This window comes from Hipposideros armiger, unplaced genomic scaffold (assembly GCF_001890085.2).
Source record: "Hipposideros armiger isolate ML-2016 unplaced genomic scaffold, ASM189008v1 scaffold_711, whole genome shotgun sequence".
NCBI lineage: Eukaryota > Metazoa > Chordata > Mammalia > Chiroptera > Hipposideridae > Hipposideros > Hipposideros armiger.
In genome coordinates, this window is record NW_017732061.1 from 583,586 (window position 1) to 607,283 (window position 23,698).

The window sequence follows — 23,698 nt, forward strand, 5'->3', positions numbered from 1 at the left end:
AGCGACTGATCTGCCTCGCCCGGGAAGAGCGCAATGATGGTGCCAACTTGGGCCAGTGAAGCAACGTCCTCCACAACTAGACTGAAGAACAAAAGCATAGTAACTTGTCTGTTCCCCTTCCCCCAATTCCCCAAACTGTTCCCATCCCCCCAATTCCCCAATTAAAAAATCTTTAAAAAACAAAAACAAACCTATGTGAAAGAGACAGTGAGCCTTGGATGTAATGAAGAAAATAATCACACATTATATTGAGCTGATATCTATTTTGTAATTATATCATTAAATGTAATGAGAAAATATAAATAGTAAAAATAAATCACTAGAGTAAAGAATTAATTAACTGTCTTCTCCCAAGAATAAAAGCAACTCAGTGGAAGAATATTCTTTAGATGAGTTCACAGCCCAATGCAGCAAGTGCAGATGCTTGATAAGGAAATCAGATGGCAACACATTTAATTGGGCAATATCGATCAAGTAAATGCAACTACTTGCTTATCAAACCAGAGTCAATCTTACTGTATTCTAGAACCCATATTAAGCAATGGAGATGCAGAGATAAAAGAAAGATTCATTGAGAGCTGTAAGAGATATAGTTTTTCCTATTGCATCTGTAGTTACTGGTATATATGCGATTATTTAACAAACTTTTATGGACTATCTACCTTGAGCCAGGGCTATGCTGGGCACTAGGAATTTAGACAAAAAAAAAAAGTAGAAGATAACTCCTATCCTCCAAAAGTTCAAAATCCACAAGTACAGGATTTATTACCTTAAGTGTTTGGGGGTCTAGCCTAGAATGTGTAACTCTGGCTCCTTTCTAGGGCCCAGCAGTCTAGAGAGGCACACCAACACGAAATTAAATCAGCGCGAGCAGTCCTACGAGCAGTCCTACCTTCACACACTTCTCTGTGAGGTGCCAGTTGTAAAGTAAGTCCCCATGTTGGCTACATTATAACACATTAAAAAAAATTAGACATTTGAAAATGGTTCTACCCATAAAATGGTTTCCATGAGTATGTTTTCTTTTAGAATTCTAAAACCAATGAATTCTTTTTGGGTATTTTGACCACCCCCTTTCTATATAACTCCATCCTCCTACTGTATTGAAATTGTATGTTATGCCAGGCTCCCCTATTAGATGAAATCTCCAAGAGAAGTTTTTTAATCTTCAATTTCTAACAAAGTGCCTGTCATACCACTGGTGTCTAATAATTGCTTAATGAATACAAGAGCAAATGCATAAGTGAATTAATTGCTTCATCTAGCATATCAAATGGTAAGATTCAACTTGCCTCTTCAAGTATCTTCATTGCATTCTTATGTTCTGAAGTAATTACAAGATTAATGATACTTGAACTTAGATATTTCTTTTTTTCCTACATCTTACCATTCAAATGATGTCTATGACAGTTATATCTGTTATATTTTTTTAAAGAAAAGTTGGGAAAATTTTTATCAAGATTATGGGTTACTGACAACACATACAAAAAAACTACACAATCCCTAGATAACTTGCTCCTCTCTTTCCCTATATCTGTCTCTGTGTCTCTCTATCTCTGTCTGTCCCCCTCCAGCATAGCTCACAGCTACTTGTCATCAGGAAAGGTTAAAGGAAAAGCAGAGGTTCATTATATTATCCCAAAGTCAGCATTTCACACTTACTCTTTTTTGCTGAGAGAATTCTCAAGATCTAGGGCCTTTGATTTATTGAATAAAGCAGCTAACTTACCCCACAAGGAGTTACTTTCTCACATATACGAAGACATGTAACGTGTCATTCACTTAAACGGCCCCCTCGAATACCCTACATTTTACCAGGGACAGGAGCCTCTGGGTTCAGTTAACTATAGATACAAATTCCAAAATTTACAATAATATTTTAGAAGATATTTTAAAAATTCTGCTGAGTATTCTGGCATGTTTAAGAAATAGACATGTATGCAATATAAAATGTTCTATACTGTTCTCCTGTCTTTTTGCAAAAAATAAGATTAAACTTTATCATTTCTTTGAATTTAATCTAAGAAGCTCAAGAATTTCACAGTTAACATTATTTTTCTTCATGTCATTTTTTCACATGTAATATGCATACCCACAACAATGAGTTTCCAAATTATGAACTTAATACTGACAGTCAGTTCCCTTTGTTTCACAGTATCTCTTCCCAAATGGCAACTGGAACACGATGTAAGTTAAGGTTTTGAAAAGCCAGTAAACTTTGACAATATGAATTCTTATGCTAGTGCATCTCATAAAGATCCTTATTGTTATATCCTTTAGTCTTTAAACACATAAACACAGAACAATAACAACAAAGATCTGCTAATTAATAGATCTGTTTGCTTTTTGGCACAGGAAATTCATCCTATATAACTGACACAAATACTTCTTTACACCGAAGAAACAAAACAAGACGAAGAACCAGGGATGGTAGGGAGAGCAAATGGGTGCTGTCTACACAATCACTAAAGGCAACTGAGAATGCTAAGTACTGAAGCTGTTCAGCTTTTCACTTTTGATGCAGTTTTACTTTTATGAATCACTTTTTCAAATTTAAAAATGGCCCTCATTTTTATGCAAATGAATTTATAACATCTGCTTTGTTTGTTCATTAAAAAATGGTATCAGCCTCTCACACATTGTACTGAGGGATACTGGTAAACTGCCTAATGTCTAGGATAGTCAGTAATCACTTTAAGGAGACTCAGAGGTGTATCTAATAATAAATCATTTTGTGAAAATAAAACTAAACAGACACTAAAACAGAAAGTTTAAGTTAGATCATGATATCATTGAACATCTAAGAGATAACAGTGTTTTCTTCAGCTGTAATTCTCCAGCCTTTAGCCAAAAAGGAGTATGCTGTAAATCCACTGGAGTTCCATACTGCAGAGCGATGGAAGGGATATGCTCTTGACTTAGTAGTTCTAGGGACTATCACACAGGGGACACAGAGACAGAGGGTGAATAGGACTGTGATGTCTTTGGACAACCAGCGATCTCTCCAGGGACTCAAACATACAGACATCTACAGTGGCTCTAAAGTGGATCTAAAGTGGCTTGGATTAGTCAGCAGAGTGGGGAAGGCGACGAAACCAGAGCGACGGTAAGAAAAAGGTACAGTAATTTCTGAAAGCCCCAGAAAGTAAGGGTAAATGAGCTAAATGTAAATGAACACAGGTACAGAGACAGGAATAAAGGTTTAAATGGGGGAGTTAGCATAATCATCACAGTGTTATGGGTTGAATCGCATCCTCCAAACATACAAGTTGAAGTTGCAATCCTCAATACCTGTAAATGTGACCTTATTTGGACATAGGATGTTTACAGATGCAATTAAGGTAAGGTCATTGGGGTGGGCCTTGATCCATATAACTAGTGTCCTTATAAAGAAGGGAGACCATCACGTGAAGACAGACACACAGAGAGAGGACACCATGTGGTGACAGAGACAGAGATTAGAGTGATGCGGTCACAGGCTGAGAAACACCAAGGACCATGGCCACCACCAGAAGCTAGGAATAGGCAAGGAAGCATTCTTCTCTACAGATTTTTGAGAGAGCATGGCCCTGCCGACATTTTGATTTGGGCTTTTAGCCTCCCATACTGTGAAAAAAATAAATGTCTGCTGTTTTAAGTTACCAGTTTATGGTACTTTGTACAGTGGTCCTAAGAACTAATACAAGTAGCAATAACAGCAAAGAAACAGGTGGAAAAGACAGTGGCCCTTCTGGACTGCTGAGGTGAACTAACTGTGAACTGCCCTGAGCTCTTGTCAGAAGAGTGCTATGAGGCCCAAAATAAAATAGCTGCACTTTTTGGTTAACCTGAACTGCACTGCAACCTATTGCAAATAGGAAGAAGGCACAGTTGTTTTAAGTACTCATGAGCATTAATTAAACTGTGTTCCATCATTTGTTAACATGTTCTTAAAAGCCTGTAGCCATGCTGGGCTCTGGAGTTTTAAAGATTAAGCTCAGAGACACCATATGTATGATTATATTGCATTTGATTAACTGCTTTATGAAAGTATTATCTATACTAGATAGATAATGGAGGCAGATGCACACCGGGAAGGGATTTATGTTGGAATCACACAGATCCGGGCTTCAGTTTACACTCGGGAACTTATTAGTTCTATATTGTGACCCAAATCATTTAATTTATTTTTTTTCAATTCTCCTTCTCATCACTTATAGAAAAGTGATAATAATATGTATCTTCTAGAATTTGGAATGAAAATATATATGGAATGGAAATAATTTGGAATGGAAAGTGCATTCAAAGTGCATTATATATATATATATATATATATATATGTGTGTGTGTAAATAAATATATAAATAAATATATATATATATATATATATATTTTTTTTTCCCTCTCCCCCAGGCTGCCATAAAGTAAATGCTCAGTAAACAGAAGCTCTTATTGTTGACAGTCATAATATAAAATAAAATAGAAAAAATGTTGGGAAAGGAGTAATTATATCTGCCTGAAGATATCAGGGAAGGCTTTAAGGAGAAAGTAAGCTCCAAATCTCTTAGCAAAAGAGCTCTGTAGGAGTTACTCAGGAAAGCAAGAAGTCCAAGTATTCCAGGAAGAAGAAACTTGATGTGCAAAGATATGGAGACAGTTTCGTATCTTGATGCCCATTCCCACCTGTTTGGTGGACATTGCGCACATAATAAGCATTCACCTAATATCCCATGTGCTCTCCCAGCTTGCCTTGCAGTTAGATTAGGTACATGATATTGGATGCTAATCAGTGAATCAGGAAGAGGCAATGTAAGTGACATCCTGTGTGAAACTCCACCTCTCTTTTTCCTTGCCAGGTTGATCTAGGAGTCTATATGCTGAGGTGGTTGAATCACAGGTTTGATGGAGCCTGTATCCCTGTGTCTGAGAATGGAGGAGACCCTTCACTGGAGTGCACTAGGCCCTGCATGAGCAATAAAAACTGTGTGTGTGTGTGTGTGTGTGTGTGTGTGTGTGTGTGTGTAAGCCACTGAGATCTCAGAATATGTTGTAGCAGCTTGCATCACTTATCCTGATTAAAGAATACAGCTTCTCTATAACCCCTCCTTTTTACCCTAAATACTGAACATGTGATGTTCCCATTCAACAGCTGCACAGATTGAACAAAATTAAGAGTGTAAATTAAGAGCGATAACAACCCATCCAGTAAACCATTAGTTAAGATGAATTCTTGGGCAACCATGTAAATACCTATACTCTATCTTCTCACTGGTGGAAAATAATTCAGTCCTTCAATAGTCAACATCAGAAGATATTTTCTGTCCAGTAATTCATTAAGTGCTAAGTATTAATTGCAAGATTTCCAATAACACAGATGGTTCATGAATAGAAAATAGGCACAAAGCACAATATATTCAAAATAATTATATTGTTATGGCTTTGGAGTGCACTGAAGCTATTAAAATATAATTTTTAAAAAGTGAGAACAGAATGAGAATGTGATTTTACAGACATAATTTGAACTAGTCCAAGTACTTTTCACTATGTGCAATTACTTGTAACTATAATTTAGAGGATGTGGCACAGCTAACATATAGTAAAATTAGATTTATGAAGCTTTTCCTAATGTGCAAACAAAAAAATAAAAGTGCATAATCACTTCATTCATCACAATTCTTATAAACCTATGCTAACCAGGGGAATGTGATATACCATGAATCACTTAGAAGATAAAACCAAATAAAAATAAAAGTTTGTGCTAATAATCCTTCACAAGGAGATTAAGTGATTGTATCTAACAGGATCCAGCCAGGAAAGCAGAAACTATCATTCATACAGAGATAATTCACTACAGGTGCCTGTTATCCCGACCAGGGCATGGGTAATGACGAATCTGAGAGTAAAGCAACATAACTTCATAAATTGTTGGGGGGAGTGGGATCCAATTTTGTGACCACTGACACTATGTAGATGTATATCTTTTAAAAAACTTTCACTTATTCTGTGAATTATATATTAACATCTTTAAGATAAAAATCTATGAATCAAATAACTAGGTGATATGCCCAAGTCACCAGCTGGCAAGTGACAGAGCTGGTATTTGAACTGTTTGACTCCATATAGAGAATCCCACCTACCAAATCCTGTGGCAACAGGTAAGGGGAGGAAGTTATTACATATCAAATGTGGACACTATCCCTAACTCTGCATTTCCATAATAATGTGAACAATTACTTTCATTAAAAAATGGCTATCATCAACAAGACAAAGAATAAGTGTTGGAGAGGCTGTGGAGAAAAAGGAACCCTCATACACTGTTGGTGGGAACGCAGGTTGGTGTAACTGCTGAGAAAGGCAGTGTGGAGGCTTCTCAAAAAATTAAGAATATAATTACCATATCACCCAGCAATCCCTCTCCTGGGTATTTACCTGAAAAATCTGAAAATGTTTATCCGTAAAAATATATGTGTTCTGATGTTTATTGCAGCTTTATTTACAGTGGTCAAGACATGGAAACCAAAGTGGCCTTAGATAGATAATTGGATAAAGAAGATGTGGTATGTATACACAATGGAATATTATTCTGCCATGAGGAAAGATGAAATAATTATGCTAAGCGAAATAAGTCAGACAGAAAAACTGAGAACCATATGATTTCACTGATATGGGGGATATAAAACTGAAAACAGCAAAGGAACAAGACAAATAAAGAAACAAAAACTCATAGACACAGACAATAGTTTAGTGGTTACCAGTGTGTAAGGGGGAAGAGGGTGGTAAATGAGGGTAAACGGGAACAAATATATGGTGATGGAAGGAGAACTGACTCTGGGGGGTGAACACACAATGTAGTATAGAGATGATATATTACAGAATTATCCACCTGAAACCTATGTAACTTTACTAACAATTGTCACCCAATAAACTTTAATTTAAAAAAAATCAACAGCACTATCCCAGGCTGTAATATTATATCCTCATTAACACAAAGTGTGTCACTGAAATAAGGCTTAGCTATGCATGATGGAGCACATTCTACACACCGAGGATGCCACTTGCTTAAATAATAAGGAAAAACCTCATGTCTTCTTTTCACAACCAAGTTTGTAACGTCAGTCTCAGAAATAACAAAATGTTATGTTTCTCAACTGACATTTTCAGGTTTTATATTCTGCTTGTCCTTTTTCCCAACTCGAAGTTGCAAATATCTTCCAGAAGAATATTTGGAGATGGATTCCATTAATTATCCAAAATTAATTTTTTTGTTAAGAGATTTTTAAGAAAGATTATTTGCTCAGCATTCTGAAAATAAGACTTTTGTCAAAGGGATCACTGGATCCAGAAACTAGGGCTTATTTATTTATAAGACACTGAATTAATACAGGATTTGAACACCTGCTAAATCCACAGACATTCTAAGGGCTTCTCTGAGGAACAATCAACTTCTAAGGAGTAATGATGGAGTTCAGTGAAATTTGACAGAGCTGGACTATTAGTCAAAATGTCCTCTTTCCAGAAAAATTCTGCCATGAAAGAGTGTGTAGCTCTTTCATTTGAGCTACCTGGTGGGGTTTTTCCCTGCACAGGAAAAAAGTTAGCTCTACAGTATAACATATCTCTGACTCCATGCCCGTTTCCTTTCCTCAGTTGCTACCTCTGTTACTTGACTGGGGCTCTCAGGCATCAAGTTCCATATGTATATAAGTTATTGAAGTGTGATAGGGTCATTGATCTGGAAGGAACCAGCTCCCTCATTATGGAAATGGAAAATGGTTTAACGATAGTTAAAATTAGTTGTAGAAAATAACAGGCTGTTTAGGAATATGCTTCCCTACATCTACTCCTGGGTGTTTTTTACACCACAATCCCATTTTAGGCATTTTGGTCACACAACTTCCAATTAAATGTAATTAGAAAAATTAAATTTTGTTGTTGTTGCCATGCAAGTTCCTCTATTGGGCTATCATTCTTTAACTTAAGTTTCCATTGAATCTTACTGTAACACCTCTGCTGTTTGGGTTTTCCAATTTAATTTTATTGCCCTTTCTTTTACTCCTCCTTAATCTCTTTGACTCTGTTATAATTAGTTTTATTGCAAAGAATTTTTTTTTTTAGTGAATACAGTACAAAACATGTCTGGTATTAATTCATAGTACATACTTCTATTTCTCCAGTACAGATGCTCTTTAGTATAGGTAGACATATTTTAAACTGAGGTGTTGGGGGTTTTTTGGGGGGTGTGTGTTTCCTGAGAAAAATGGTTTTCCTTTTAATATATTTATTATTACATGTGTCACAAAAAATAAGTTAAAAATTTAAAGCACAAATATATTTGTAAAAGCTACAAAATTATATACTAGAACATGCTTTCAAAATAACTAACTTTTATTTTAAGAAGCAAATCTGAGGCCTATGATTCAAAAATGGCATGGCTATGTTTTATTCATTTTTCAAATGGCTCTTTTGATAAATTATAAATGCCAGTTTTCTCAAGTGCACTAAGAAATTTTCTTACAAGCATTTTCAGCTAAGACATATGCACACACGCCTCTAGCAGCCACCAATGAACTTGCTCAGAAATCTAGTAGAATGATGTCTTTACCTCACACAGTCAGCTTCACTTGGACAAACTCATATGTCAAGATTACAGTTTTAAATCCCAAAGGTACTGACCATTATATATTGGACCATTGATTAGTCAGACTTTTTAATAAAATAGGTCTCAATGCTCAAATTATAGTTCTCACCATTCTCTAATTGCTAAGTAATCCCTGAGTAAGGGGTACTCCTGGGACACACACATACACAAGGGCTTGACTTATTTTTTAAGGACACCATCCAATGAAAGTAAGAAATACGCTCCTTCTTGAAGTTTTCATCACTCCTTGTTTTCATGAACTATTAATGCAATGTGGTAGGAACTGGTTTAATTAACAGGTAATAGCAGCAACAACTATCGGTTCTGCTGCTTGCTTACAATGACCGAAAAAATTCCACAGTAATCAGATTCCTTCCTCAAGTCTGAAAAATGCTCGTAAATGCAGACCCAACACATTTAGGGGAAGTGCTCACAAAGATTTGCACCGAAATATACGGTTTATGAGCCTAGGCTGAAATAAGTGAAGTAGTTACCACTGGCAACTTAATAACTACCGGCTCAGGGAGAATTTGATAACGGTTGAGATAGTAAGTGAAAAGTCTAAATTAGAGAAAAAGGTCTGAGTATAACGCCTGAAGGATGAATAACACAATAAATGGTAAAACAAGCCAAGAAGGTCACAAGCCAAAAAGTTGAAGAACTGTTTTGGGTGGAACAGGAGTTGGATCATGGCATGAGGTTGTAGGCCATCTAGGAGTGTACGTGGTTCTGTGCTGTGAGTGAGTCTGCATGCTTAACGAGTTCAGGAGCAAGGCAGATGATCACTTACCATCACTAAAGAGCTCAAGGACTCTTCCTGCTGACAAGTTCACAGCGTCTCTAGCACAGCCCTTCTGAGTGTCCTCTGTAGTAGCTGCTGACAAACATTTAGTCATTCATTACGTAAGAAACGGATGACGCTAGAAATGCTCCCTGCAAACCAAAGAGAAAAGAATAATATCCCATTAGGAGAATGTTCTATTATACTATTACTACCAGTAATTAGTTATGGACACCCCATTTCAACAGATGAAACCCCTATATCCTTATCTAACTGCAGTATATGTTCCATTACCTCGCTTGAGTCTCCTGGTTTCACAAATAGAAATGATACTATCTACTATAAAAAAGCTCACTGTAGACTGAAGAACAAAGGACAGCAACTTGTCTGTTCCCCTTCCCCCAATCCCCCAGCACTGTTCCGATCCCCCAATTCCCCAATAAAACTCTTAAAAAAAAAAAAGCTTATTGTAGGGACTGGCATATAAAAGGTTCTAAACACGTAAGTTATTTTTCCTCTTTCATTTGGTTACTCATATGGAACCGAAAGTTAGAGAGAGGATGAAAATAAATTGGAATGGAGAATACAAAAAAGTAAGGAACACTGAAAATTCCAAATGATAAGAATGTACGCTTGAAAAGAAACAGAATAAAAGAATATGATGTTATGACAAAGGAAACAGTAACTAGAGGAAAATACATAGAATGATAAATAAGTAAATGGGAAAAAAAGAAGCAGACACAGCAAAGTAAAGAAAATGTAAAATTAATAGTTATTTCTTATATAAGGAGGATTTACAGGAATGGTTTGATTTACTGTATATCTTAACTAGTTAGATAAAATTCATCTAAAAATACATTTTTCCATAACACAGAATGAGGTATCTGAAAAATCTTTGGCATTAGAAAGGGCAAGGAGAAAGAAAACAGGACAAAATATAGAAAAAAAGTTATTTAGAAACTAACTCCATGATGACCGTAAATTCTAAAGTGCATGAGCTTTGCAGCTGCGGGGAATTCCAAGGTGTCTCAGAAGATGTACTGGAAATTTGTGTAAGTTATGGAATCTTTGTAACAATTCCCAAATAGTTACAAGTATCCAGGGGGAAGATATACCAGAGTTTTCAGATGTTCAGCTCTATGGTCTTGTGTCAAGGACGTCTGCTCCATTTTATTGCATTCTTAATTGAAAATCAGTAACCCAGCACTGTATCAAAACCTTCCCAGCACTTACTGTTCCCACTTTCCTTCAGTGGTGCATGAATAATGAAATTGAAATAAGTACTGCTTACCTCACCACAGCTCAGCAACTTGAAAACTATCAAAGTATTTTAGGAAGAAAAGTGGTTTGTTTTCCCAAAACTTTAAGAAATTACAAAACATGAAGTACTGAGATGGGAAACATTTACATGTGATAAGGAAGATCATTAGCACAATGAGGTAGCAGTGATGAAATTGGGGAGTGAAGGGGCAATATCAAGTCAAACAACCTGTCCTTTTGTTCTCATATTGTCAAGGTTTATAACCTCCTAATTTAAAGATGCATGCTTAAAGATTGTGTCTTCCATGATGCCACATAAAATTTAGTCATTCTAAGCATTGGTAATTACTAGCACTTGACCACCTTTTAAGTAGTATTTGTTTCTTCAAATCCTAGGAATAATGCCAAAAAGATGTACTGTTCAACTTTGCATAATCTTGTTTTTACAAATTGTGGTAAAATATACATAACATAAAACTTACTACCGTAACCATTTTTAAGTATACAGTTCGGCGATGTTAAGTACATTCACATTGTTGGGCAACCATCATGACCATCCATCTACAGAACTCTTTTCATCTTTTCAACTAAAACTCCATATCCATTAAACACACACACACACACACACACACACACACACACACACACACACACACAAACAAAAAAGCAAAACAAACAAAAAAAACCTCCACATTTCCGCCTCCTCCTAAGCCTCTGATAACCACTATTTTACTTTTTTACTTTCTGTGTCTGAATTTGACGACTCTGGTTACCTCATGTAAGGAGAATCACGAAGTCCTTGCCCGTTTCTGATTGGCTTATTTCACTTAGCATAGTGTCCTCAAGGTCCATCCAAATTGTAGTATGTGTCAGAATCACCTTCTTTTTTAAGATTAATCTTCCATTATATGTATACATCACTTTTATTATTTTTTAAATCTATCCATTCATTGATGAGCACATTGTCGGCTTCCACCTTTTGGCTGTTGTGAATAATGCTACAATGAACATGGGTGTACAAATATCTCTTTGAGATCCTGCTTTTGTTTAATATTTACTTTCTCTCTCTCTCTCTCTCTCTCTCTCTCTCTCTCTCTCTCTCTCTCTCTCTCTGGGACTGGACAATAATGTACTCTCTATTATCCTGGATTTCTAGACATAAGAAAGGAGCACAATATCAGAATCTCACTATGAAATTTCAACAACAAAAAAACAGTGGCTAGGCTTATTACTAAAATATAAGAGACTAGAGTTCTCTATACATTTTTTAATACATTTCTCAGGTTTTAATTACACATACTGACTGCTAGGTCTTTGCCTCAGGACTACTGATGAGCTAGATATAAGATCCATAACAAGTGTGCAAAAGGTGCTGCGGGAGTTATTTGTGGGACATTATTTTCACTACTAACATTGGAATGTTTCTAAAGAAGGCTGAGTAAAAGTTTTCTAGGCAGTTAAGCAGAATCCAAGAAAAGGTGTCCTTGACAAAAGGCAATGATATGAACAAGGGAGGATTAAATCACTTTGGAGAATTAAGAATAAAGAACAGACTATGATGCCTAGAAAATATGCTACAAAGCAAAATGCGTGTGAGATACTAGTCTGACATGGTGTAAATGATCTTGAATTCCATGTGGACTTGTTCTAGCTCAGATGCTAAAAAGTTAATATTTCAGTATGGCAGAAATCTATTTTTACTCACATACAGTTCTAATACGGTGCAATTCAGATGAGCAAGGCCGTTTTTCATGTGGTTATTCAGGGATGTAGGACTCCGTGAAAACTCAGAGCCTTGTCACTCCCACTCAGTTCTATCAGTCAGAACTAAGACATATGGCCCCACCTAAATAAAAGAGAGGGTTGGGTATGTGGTGTAGCTGTGCACCAGAGTGCAAGGGAGCATGATTTACGTTAAAGTACATGTATGTAACACAATAAGCAAAATGGAGCTCTGGACGTTTGTTTACGAGCTGGGAGTGATTGGAGCAAAGTCAAGTCAGCGAGGACATCTGTGCTCTGTACAATGCAGCAAAAGGGCTGATGGGACTCTATGAAGATCTTTTCCTCTGTTGATCTCAGTGTGGAAAATGATGGATCAAATGCCTCTGGGTTCTCCCTCTTGTCCCTGAACCAATAGCATATGGTGACTCTCATACAACCAGCATCAAATAATTAGATATTTTACTAAAACATCCATCATCAGTGCTCCTGGGAAGCTAATTTTGAGTCCCTTTTCAACACAGGCACAGCTGATCTAACTATTTTATAGTCCAAGTTTCATGTTGAAATGGAAAAGAAAGGAATTGTATCTCCTCTGTGACATGCCTAAGGATAAAAGAGCAGAAGGGAATTTGATCCTACTGAGGAGTTGATTGCATTTTCTTTTTTTTTTAACCTGTATGACATTTTGACAATTGCTTTTGCTGTAACTTTTAAAAAAGAAAAAAAATAGGTTAAATTTATTATGCTTTTGGAGCTATCATTTACCCATCTGTAAACATCTGGACACACTTCCACTCAGGCTATTAGAAAGCCTTCAGTATCCTCCTAAGACATTAAAAAATTGAATGTATTTGTCTAGAATAATATAAAAAAATTGTAATGGATCAAAGAATAATAAAACCTTAATACAGGATAAACTTTAGCTGTCCCCTCAATCAAAATGAGTACCTTTGGCACCATTACTGACAAGCAAATATGTCAGAAAGCTTACTGTGAGTGAACCCAGTGATCTTTGAAGAACTCTAAATGTCATAATGGTTAGGTGACAATACTAGTCAAGACATAAGGTATAATTCCAAAATAGCAGTAGTAGTGAAAGAGGAACAGGGAGATTTGAAAAACTGCATCCCTTCCTCCATTCACGGCTAGAGCGATCATTAAGTCTGGGTGGTTCAAATAGTCATACATCTGTTTAATTGCTTCGTTTGTTTTAAATAATTGAAAATATATCAATTATATAGATATAGATAGATATAGATATATCTTCAGACCTTGGTGCACTCTATTAATGGAAGGCATGTATGGGAAAGGTAAACAATTATACAGTTCCTCCACCTGGTATTTAAAACAATAGAATTCATGATTTTTGAAGTATGTAATATGTATGGGGCATGGTGATTTCTGGTAAATTCCTGATTGAGTTAATGGTGACTCCATTCCTTCAGTTAGGTAAGCCCAAAAATGTTGGGACTCATATTTGACATATCTTTCTCTCACAACTCCAATGCAATCCACAAGTGCACAATAAATGTGTCAAATGACATGAATCTTAATTACACAATGTATTAGCTTTGGAACATTGAAGAAAATTAATTAGAACTCCAAACTTCAATCTTTTCCTTATATAATGCAAGTAATAACGATAATAACAGTAAGAATAAGAACAAGCTCATCACGTTGATGGGATTGTAAAATACGCTAATATATAAAATCTTATCTATTTAGCAAATAATGGCCATTTAAAAAAATATTGGTTCTAAACTTTGTCATTTATTTTAAACTTTTCTCTTCAAAACTCCCCACCTCCAACACAATCAGTTTAAATTTTAATAAGTTCAGCCACTATAAAAACCTATCCTTTCCCAATCTTGAGAGATGCAATACATCTCTAAGCCAAACCCTACCACTAAAACATTAAAGCATAAGAGCATATATCAAACCAGGTTATTTGTTACATTTGTTATCCTTCCAGAGCCTCTCCGCCCCCCCACCCCCCACCCCCGGTAAGTTATGTTCTTCAAGTGGACTAGGAGAAGCCCACTCCATTAGTTTATGTGCAGTCCAAGACTTCAGGTGCTTTATGACTTAGTTCAGACATGATCATCTCAATTTCTAAGAACAAGTAGAGAAGGGACACAATCATCAAGGTGAGAAATACAGAAGGCCCCTCATCCTGTCCTAGTTGCTTTGCCCTTCCATTTAAGTGAATGAATTGGGAACTGTACTAATTTATTCACCCAAGCTTCGTATTAATTCAACTTTCCAGAGACAAATTGTGGAGGCTAATTATGATTGTTGATATGTTTAAATGCTAAAATGGCTCAGAAAATTCACAACTATCAAGTATATTAGTCTAGATAGCCCAAGGTATTCTACAGTAATATAAGAATCCCCAAAACTTAATAGCTTAACAAAATGCAGGCATATTGCCTACTCAGTCTGTATGACCATCCACGTCAGTTCCTTATCATTGTTATTCAGAAACCCAGGCCAATGGAGAGGTAGAGATTGTGACTCTACCATCGGCCCAGAAGGGTAAGATCTAGAACTATCGCTGAACAGTACGAATGACCACCAGACATATGAAAACAAAAATAATTGCATTGTTTTTCTAAGCAATCATTTTATTACGTAAAAGTTGTTTATATCAACTCATTCATAAATAGAAGGCATGAAAATAATTCAAGCCAAAAGAGAAATTTTGCCTCTGGTTGCTGAATATTTATAACAAAGTTGAGATTTAGCCTCTACTACAAAATCTCTTTCATATAGGCAAAAAGAAAGTGAGTTTGTCTTCCATGAACCCCAGAGAATCTGAGAAGGTTCTTTTATAGCTATATGATGTGTATGATTCAGTACATATTTATACATTTATGTATAGAAGAAAACACATGCAAATATTATAAAGGTAACACAATTAAAATATTATTAAAACCTCTGGAAACTGAAGTAGATGAAACAAGAAGTCATCAAATTTTTTTCTATAAATGGCTAAAATATTTTAGGTTTTATGAACTAACAGGCAAAACAGAGAATATTAAATAAGTAGGAACACATAAAAAGAGAATATTGTATACAAAATTTTACTGATGTAATTTAATGTATAACAATTGAGTACAAATTTTAATACAGGTCTACTAATTAGAAGAATGAGATTCTGTTTGGGGGATAATATTTGGCTTAATTGGGGTTCAGAGCCAGTGTTCCTTTTTATCAAAATCAATTACAGATGTTCATCTGTTCAAGGTGATCTTTAATAAAATTGTACACATTTTGGGCCAGCCGAGTGATGCATTGGTTAAGAGCTGGCTTGGGATACCAGAGGGCCCTGGTTCAGATCCCACATGTGAGGGCCAGTGACACTGCCCTCTACAGCTAAGATGCTGAACAACAGCTCAACCTGGAGCTTGGCTGCCATGAGTCGCCAGCGACGGCAGATGGGTTGCCATGGGCTACTGTGTGTAGCCAGTAGCCAGCGTGAGCGGCCAGCAGCTGCAGTGAGCGGCCGTCCAGAAGCCAGCGACTGATCTGCCTTGCCCGGGAAGAGCGCAATGATGGTGCCAACTTGTGCCAGTGAAGCAACATCCTCCACAACTAGACTGAAGAACAAAACGACAGCAACTTGTCTGATCCTTTCCCCCAATTCCCCAATAAAAATCTTTAAAAAAAAAATTGTACACATTTCATATTAAGGATGTCTTTTTACATATAGAGATACTACAAATTCTGATATCAGTCCCTACACATGAGGTTTTGATTGAACATATTCATTAGTTTGAAGACATTTATAGAATTCTAATATATTCTTCTCTTGATATTTAACTTTTAGCATGCCGTTACTTTTAGATAAGTCCTTCTAATTTAAAAAGTTGGTTAGAAGCACTTTAATTTCCCAGTTAAATATATTTGAAAATATGAAAAATTTCTTGACATTTGCTCTAAAGTTCAAAAAGCATTCCTAAAACTGTAGTTGAGCTTAGGGAAATATATCTACTTTAAATCTGTGTGAGAATGGAGACCTCTATTGTTTAACTTTTGATAGCATGGCACGTATACAAAGCAACTTGACATTACTTTTAATTCAAATATCAGTTCTTGATATTTTTTCATAGAAGCACTATTTTCTTTGTAATTAAATTTGTAAGATAAGCACTATATTACTTTGTAATTTTATGTTGAACTCATTAAGAGACTTTATCAATTCTTCAGCAAAAGCTAATTTCCAAAGCCACTTAATGATCAATAACAGTGTTAAATGGCTATTTTTATCAAGCAGGAAATTTTCAATCTTGGTCCCGGGTTGAAAGTATCACAATAAAACTTTACCACTGTAAAACTTTTGAACTACTATATGGTAGGGTAGGTAGTTCAACCCAGGACAACGAGCCTCTATTTCTGACAAAAATTCATGATTTCACAATGAACGAGAGCATGAGAGGATGCATGGGAGCAAATGAACTTCACTACTGACATTGGTGCGAAAATGCAAGGTAGATTGAATGTTCTCACAAAGTACTTGCTGGTGAATAATATGATGAGTAACCACAGGCTCTGTACACTTTCCAAACATTGTAAATCTGTTTAACTAGGCATTTTTCTGCTTCAAATATATTTTTTCCAGAGCAACTGTAGTGTATTTTACAGGATTCAACTTCAGGTTATACTCAGTGTTTTCCCAGCTTCTTTGAAAAATATTCTCCTGTAAGTTTTCCATGAAGACCATCCAGAGAGGCTAATTTTCAGTGACTTCTTGGCGTTGACTCTACGAGTAAACAGCAATTGAACAGCGTCAGTAACATCTGTTAACTAATCAAGAGACATGCTATCGAAAATCATTGCCTTACACCTGAAACTGACATAAAATAATACTGAGTGTCAACTATAATGGGAAAACAAAAACAAAAACAAACACAGTCACGGGGATGTAAAGTACAACATAGGGAATATAGTCAACAGTATTGTAATAAATATGTATAGTGCCAGGTGGGTACCAGATTAATCGAGGGGATCACTTTGCAAGTTATATAGATGTCTAATCACTATGATGTTTTGTACACCTGAAACTAGATATAATATTGTATGTCAATGGTAATCGAAAAATAACTTTTTAAAAATTAAAAGAAATCATTTTTCTTTTTTTAATTGACTGTGATGTCAAACTCTTTGATACACTGCTCTCACCAAAGGCTACCTCTTAAAAAGTTTGTTTTTTGTGTCACATGTTTTCAGCTGCTGCTCTCAAACATGATGTTATTTAACTCACTATCAGTAAATGTTTTTTTCCTGTTTGGCTTACAAATGAGCTACACAGAAACTTACTTTGCTGGCAGGCACATTTTAATTTTTCTATTTTTATAAAAAAAATTTCTGCTGTGATGACAGATTTTAAATTTCCTAATGTTTTTGACCATTGCTTTGTTGTGAGTCAGAGCTATTTGATGAGTGCACTGGTTCAATGTACGTTGTATTCTTTTAGCACAACTTCAGTGTGATTACATAACAAAGTCAATCTTTGCCATCAAATCCAATATCAAAATAAGCCACAGTTGTCTTATAAGCACATCATTCAAAGTATACTTTTCCCTTCATTTTTTCTGTCAAGAATTGGTATGAACTGGTAAAATAAGGTAAACTGAAATAAAAACAAAAGTGTTTCAGTGGACATTCCACAAATACTGGAAATGCTGTGGAGCTGTCACTGATTCACTGAGCTCTGTAGAGCGCTGAGTGACATGCAAAGCACCATGTGTTGTTTCTCTTGTAACTGCTCAACTCTGCCATTGCAGTGCAAAAACAACCACAGGCAATACATACATGAATTATTACAGCATTTTCCAATAAAACTTTATTGTTGGACACTGAAATTGAATTTCATATAATCTTTATGTGTCATAAAATCATATTCTTCTTTTGATAATTTCAAGCATTTAAATATGGCAAAACTAATCTTAACATACATGCCATTATTAAATCAGGCAGAGAGCCAAATTTGACTTGGAGTGATATTTCATCAACCCTGGATTAAAAAAGAAACTTATGTTCAAGTAATTAATAAGAGAATTTGGGATATAAAAGTGTTTGGGGGTTTTCCACTTTTCAAAGAAGGGCAGAAAATGCAATCCAATATTCTAATGGAACCAGGCTACTTCAAATTGCAAGAATGATAAACGAGGTAAGAAATCCAAAGCAATTTTGGTTCTTGAATCCTGCTCTATGGAAAGATTTAGTTTTCCTCATTATCCTCAAACTTCCAAATTTTTACAATGATATGCCTTGATATGATCTCATTGTTTTCATTTTCATTTTGTGGGGCCTTTAAAAGTAGAAAGTGAAGTTTCTTCATGTGAAAATGTATCTTATTTTGTTAATGATTTTTTGCCTGCTTTATTTTAGGAACATACATTCTACATCTTTGTTCTCCAAAATTTTATTTCTACTTTTCCTTTTATGTTCTCTATGTCCTGGTGAAATTATAACATTTCAAAAACATCCCTTTACTATAAACGAATAAAGCTGAAGAAATATGTTTGAGTTGGAAGGGTTCTTAGAATTCAAGAAATTCAACTTTCCTTTTCAATATCTGCTCCTCTCTCTGAGGCCCTAGTAAATGTTTCCCAAACACTTAGGAGCCCACATCCAAATCTACAACTGATGGGATGTTATAATATAATTACTAAACCAATCCTAACTCAGAACATTCACCATGTGATTGATTCACTTGAGTTGACTGATTGTGAAAGCCTTTTAAGTACAGACAAATGTTATAAGTTGCGCCAAGTAAAATCTAAACATCCCTATTTTTTTACTCTTTTCACATGCCATGAGTTCTAAGGCCCTAACTATCCCCTAAACAAACTCCTAACTGGCAAAGTGCCACTTACTGTTCGCTGGCAAGTATCAATGTCAGCCCTCCAGATGTGGGCTGACCTTGGTGTAAAAACACAGGACTGTTTCCTTCTTTTTTTTTTTAAATTTTTTCTTAAACAGTCATCATATTTTTTTTTAAAGATTTTTATTGGGGAATTGGGGGGATGGGAACAGTGCTGGGGAATTGGGGAAAGGGGAACAGACAAGTTGCTGTCGTTTTTTTTGTTCTTCAATCTAGTTGTGGAGGATGTTGCTTCACTGGCCCAAGTTGGCACCATCATTGCACTCTTCTCTGGCGAGGCAGATCAATCGCCGGCTTCTGGACGGCCGCTCACTACGGCTGCTGGCCGCTCACGCTGGCTGCTGGCCACACACGGTAGCCCATGGCCGCCCATGGCCATCCACTGCCACAGGGACTGCAGCCCACGCCGTCGCCGGCGACTCATGGCAGCCCAGCTCCAGGTTGAGCTGTTGTTCAGCATCTTAGCTGTGGAGGGCAGTGTCACTGGCCCTCATATGTGGGATCCGAACCGGGGCCCTCTGGCATCCCAAGCGAGTTCTTAACCATCGCGCCACTCGGCCGGCCCTGTTTCCTTCTTTGTATTAAACATAACACTTAAAAGGATTCAACTAAGTAATATTAAAATTGTATATGAATTAATTGTATTGGTTTATTTTGAAAATTAGTTTATGTTTTCATATATGCTACTCCCATCATCCCAATAGTTCTCACAAAATGGTATATCCCCCACTTTATAAATGAGATAACAGTTGATGATGTTAAACATTTCTTCCCATGTTCTATAACTGCAAAGGAAACCCAAGATTTAAAACCAGACTTGTCTGTATATTTGCATTAGAAGCTATTTTTTACAATTATTTCCTCCCTCCCTTGCTTCCTTCCTTTATTCTTTCATGCATCGAGATCTGTGAGCATAAACTAGATCATGACTCGAATTCAGTCAAGTGAAATGTAAAGTACCTTTCCAAGTTTCTGAAACGTCACTCAGCATATATATATATATATATACATATATACATATACACACACACATATATATACATATATACATACATATATATGTAGATGATATATTATATACATTTTATATATATAAAATGTCTATAGATATCAGAATTGGCATCAGTAGATCAAAGATACATTAATAAACCAGAGTCGAGCACTGCATAATGATGTTTCAGTCACTGATGAACTGCATTCACGACAGTGGTCCCATAAGATTATATAAGATTATAATAGAGCTAAAAATTCCTACCACCTAGTCATATCACAGCAGTCATAACATCACAGTGCAACACATTACTCACGTGTTTGTGGTGATGCTGGTGCATAAAAGTACAACACATACAATACATAATACTTGATAATGTTAGTAAATGACTATGGTACAAGTTTACATATTTACTATACTGTGCTTTTTATCATTGTTTTAGAGTGTATTCTTCCTACTTATTAAAAAAAGTTTGCTAAAAATCTATGCCGTTACGCCAGCAGCAGCCTTATACATCTCTGTTTACTGCACCTTTTGATTGCATCATTTTTTTTCTTGTGCTTAATTTAATCTTGCATTGTTTTGTACAGTAATAGTCTGTACAGAGTTGTAGCCTAGGAGTAATAGGCTGTACTATATAGCCCAGGTGTGTAGTAGGCTATACCATTTGGTTTGTGCAAGTGCCCTCTATAATATTCACACAGCAAAATCGCCTAATGGCACCTTTCTCAGAATGAATCCCTGTTGCTAAGTGGCTCATGACTGTATATGACTTTAAGATGTGTCTTTCTTTTCTTTAATTTTATTGTCTTTATTGGATAAATAGTTTAATTATGAATAGGGTAGAAAATGCTACTTAAGTTTAATTCACCAATTTTAAGCATGAGTTACCTCACATTTTCAAATCTTGCCTGATAATAACATAACTTGTCATCAAGCGGAATAATCTTTTACATCTTTCTCAAATCTCAGAAGAAAAGGGACTCAAAGTCTTTAAATGACACAAAGGGTTGCTGCATTTTAAATCAACATAATCAAACTGATTATTTTTCTGGATAGTGCCATAAAGAAATAAACTGTGTTTGAAAAGCATTAGGTAAGTGCATCAAAACAATATTTTTAATGGACTATTCCTGGTTAGTACACTTCCTCTCCTAGAGTTCTACAGTCACACTAGATGTTCAAAGAGAAAGCAATAGCCATATAAATTACTTCAAAATAAAGTAGATTCCAATATTTTATAAATCTATGTAAACCCCAGTCATTTGCTATTAAACACAGATTCATCTCAAGGTAGTGCTATGAATTGATTTATAATCTGACATAGAACCCCACCATGACTGATGTACACAAACCCCCGAGGAAACTTCGCTGTATTCATTCTTGATCCACATGTTGACTCACAAACGCACTGAGTGTGACGTTCAGAGATTGATTATCCTTATGTAGCAGTGATATTACTCTTGCAAAGCACTCCTGTACTTTCCTATTTATCTATATTACCTTGACTGGTCATCTGGGTACTCTTGCATGGTCTAGTGAGTAAACATGCTAGAAAAAGTCATAAATAATTGAACATTTATGGAGTCCAATTTTTTGCCTTCTTAACAGCAAAATAGCTCAGTTTTGCTCATTTGTTGGCATTACTTGATTAATTGAATCTGTATACGTAGCTCCTCCACTTCCCTGTTTCTTGATTTTCCTAAAATGTCCTTTTTTTTTAGACTCTATCCACTGCATAGGACAATAATGATTTATTGACCTTGAAATTTCACCTTCATATTCCATCAACCTTTAAAACACCTCTGGACATAGTTGAACTCTCCCTGCCTTGTGTGCAGGGACCACGTAAAGCTGTAGGGCATTAGCAGGGTGACTATATATTTTATCTTCCAAACCAGGACACTTTAGAAGGTGACAGGGCATTCTATTTGAAACTACAGTAGAACAATAAATGTAAACTGCAAATGGGGGTGCATGGTCACGCTTCGGATGAAGGAGAGTCCAGATGTTGGGTTCTGACATGGATTTGAATCTTAGTTCTGTCCCTTATCAACTGTGTGACCTCATGCAATCTAGACCTCAGATTCTTTATGTAAAATTGGAATAATAATCATACTTATCACAATACATTAGGATTAAATTATATAAAAGGCTTAAGATAATGTCCGGAACAAAAATATATATATACAGTTATTAAATGTCCTTATGTTTATTGTCATCATTTGTATCCTTAGTCCTGAGAACAGTGTCCGACACATGGAAAGTTTTCAATTAAGATATGCTGAATACATTAACAAAAAATAAATGAACAAATACATTAAGAACTGAATTTCAGTTGGAACTACATGAAATTATGGTTGCCTTTTACGATGATTCTGTAGAATAACTGGTACATACAGAGAGTGTGCTAGGGAGTAATCAAGCCAGTCTTCAAGAAACTACAAAATAAGTTCAAATTAATAGTATTCGGTAAAAAATTAATCTGCTTCATTTCTAAATGTATATTAAACCTCAGGGAAATTAATTGTGATGTCTATTTGAGTTCAGCATTAAAAGAGGTTTGTTTTTTTTTTTACTTTGGTTATCAAATATTTTTGTCATTGTCTCTTTTCTGTTTTAAAGGATGTGTTAATCAGGATAGGCTTGTTTATGTTGGTTAAACAAATAAACATGCAATACCAATATCTTGATATTGACACAACCCAACAAGGGTTTATTTGTCAAGCATACAAAGTGCACAGTGGGTCTGGGTGACTCAGCAGGGCAATGTCCCACTGTCCACAAAGTAACTGTTTAGATCCTATGGCTCTATTATCTTAACATGAGAACTCCTCTTTGATTATTGTGATTAGGAAAGAAAGACAGTTGGAGGGGCTCACCCCAGCAAATAAATGCTTCAGCATGGAAATGTCACATGTCATTTCAATCAAAAGCCATTGGCCCAAACCAACCATATGGTCCCACCTAGCCACAAAAAGGCCGAGAAGTATGAACTTCTCAAACGTCCATAGGCACAGATAATATGTGTAAGCATTAGGAGTCTCTGTTACAGATGTGTTATCATCAACATTAAAGAAAAAAAAACTATAAAGAACACATTTCTTTTCACTCTAGCATCACACCAAGACTTTCTGTCAGTTGTGTGAAAACTTTTTTCTTCATCTGAGCGTATACAGTATGGCATGTGTAATGGTGTTACAGCTATATTGCATAATTCTTTATTTCTTTAACATTGTATCATAATATGTATATATATCCCTACAACTTCAGAATTATAATTCTAAGAGTTGTATAATATTCCATCAAGTTAATGTACCAAAGTTCATTAAACTTAAGGATTTAGTTTGCTTCTAGTTTTAAGCAATAAAGTGCTGGGAAAATATTTGAAAGAGTTGGGAAAAACAGTAAATTATCAGAAATATGAGAGTGAGA

At 35.7% G+C, this 23,698-nt stretch overlaps 1 long non-coding RNA gene across 1 annotated transcript in view; it reads right to left on the bottom strand.

Moving 5' to 3' along the window:
• Positions 1-23,698, bottom strand: part of LOC109373352 (uncharacterized) — a 237,084-nt gene that overhangs the window by 207,745 nt on the left and 5,641 nt on the right. Inside the window, exon 2 of the long non-coding RNA XR_002122208.1 lies at positions 9,408-9,550. This is a non-coding gene — a long non-coding RNA (uncharacterized LOC109373352). The remainder of the gene's footprint in view (positions 1-9,407; positions 9,551-23,698) is intronic.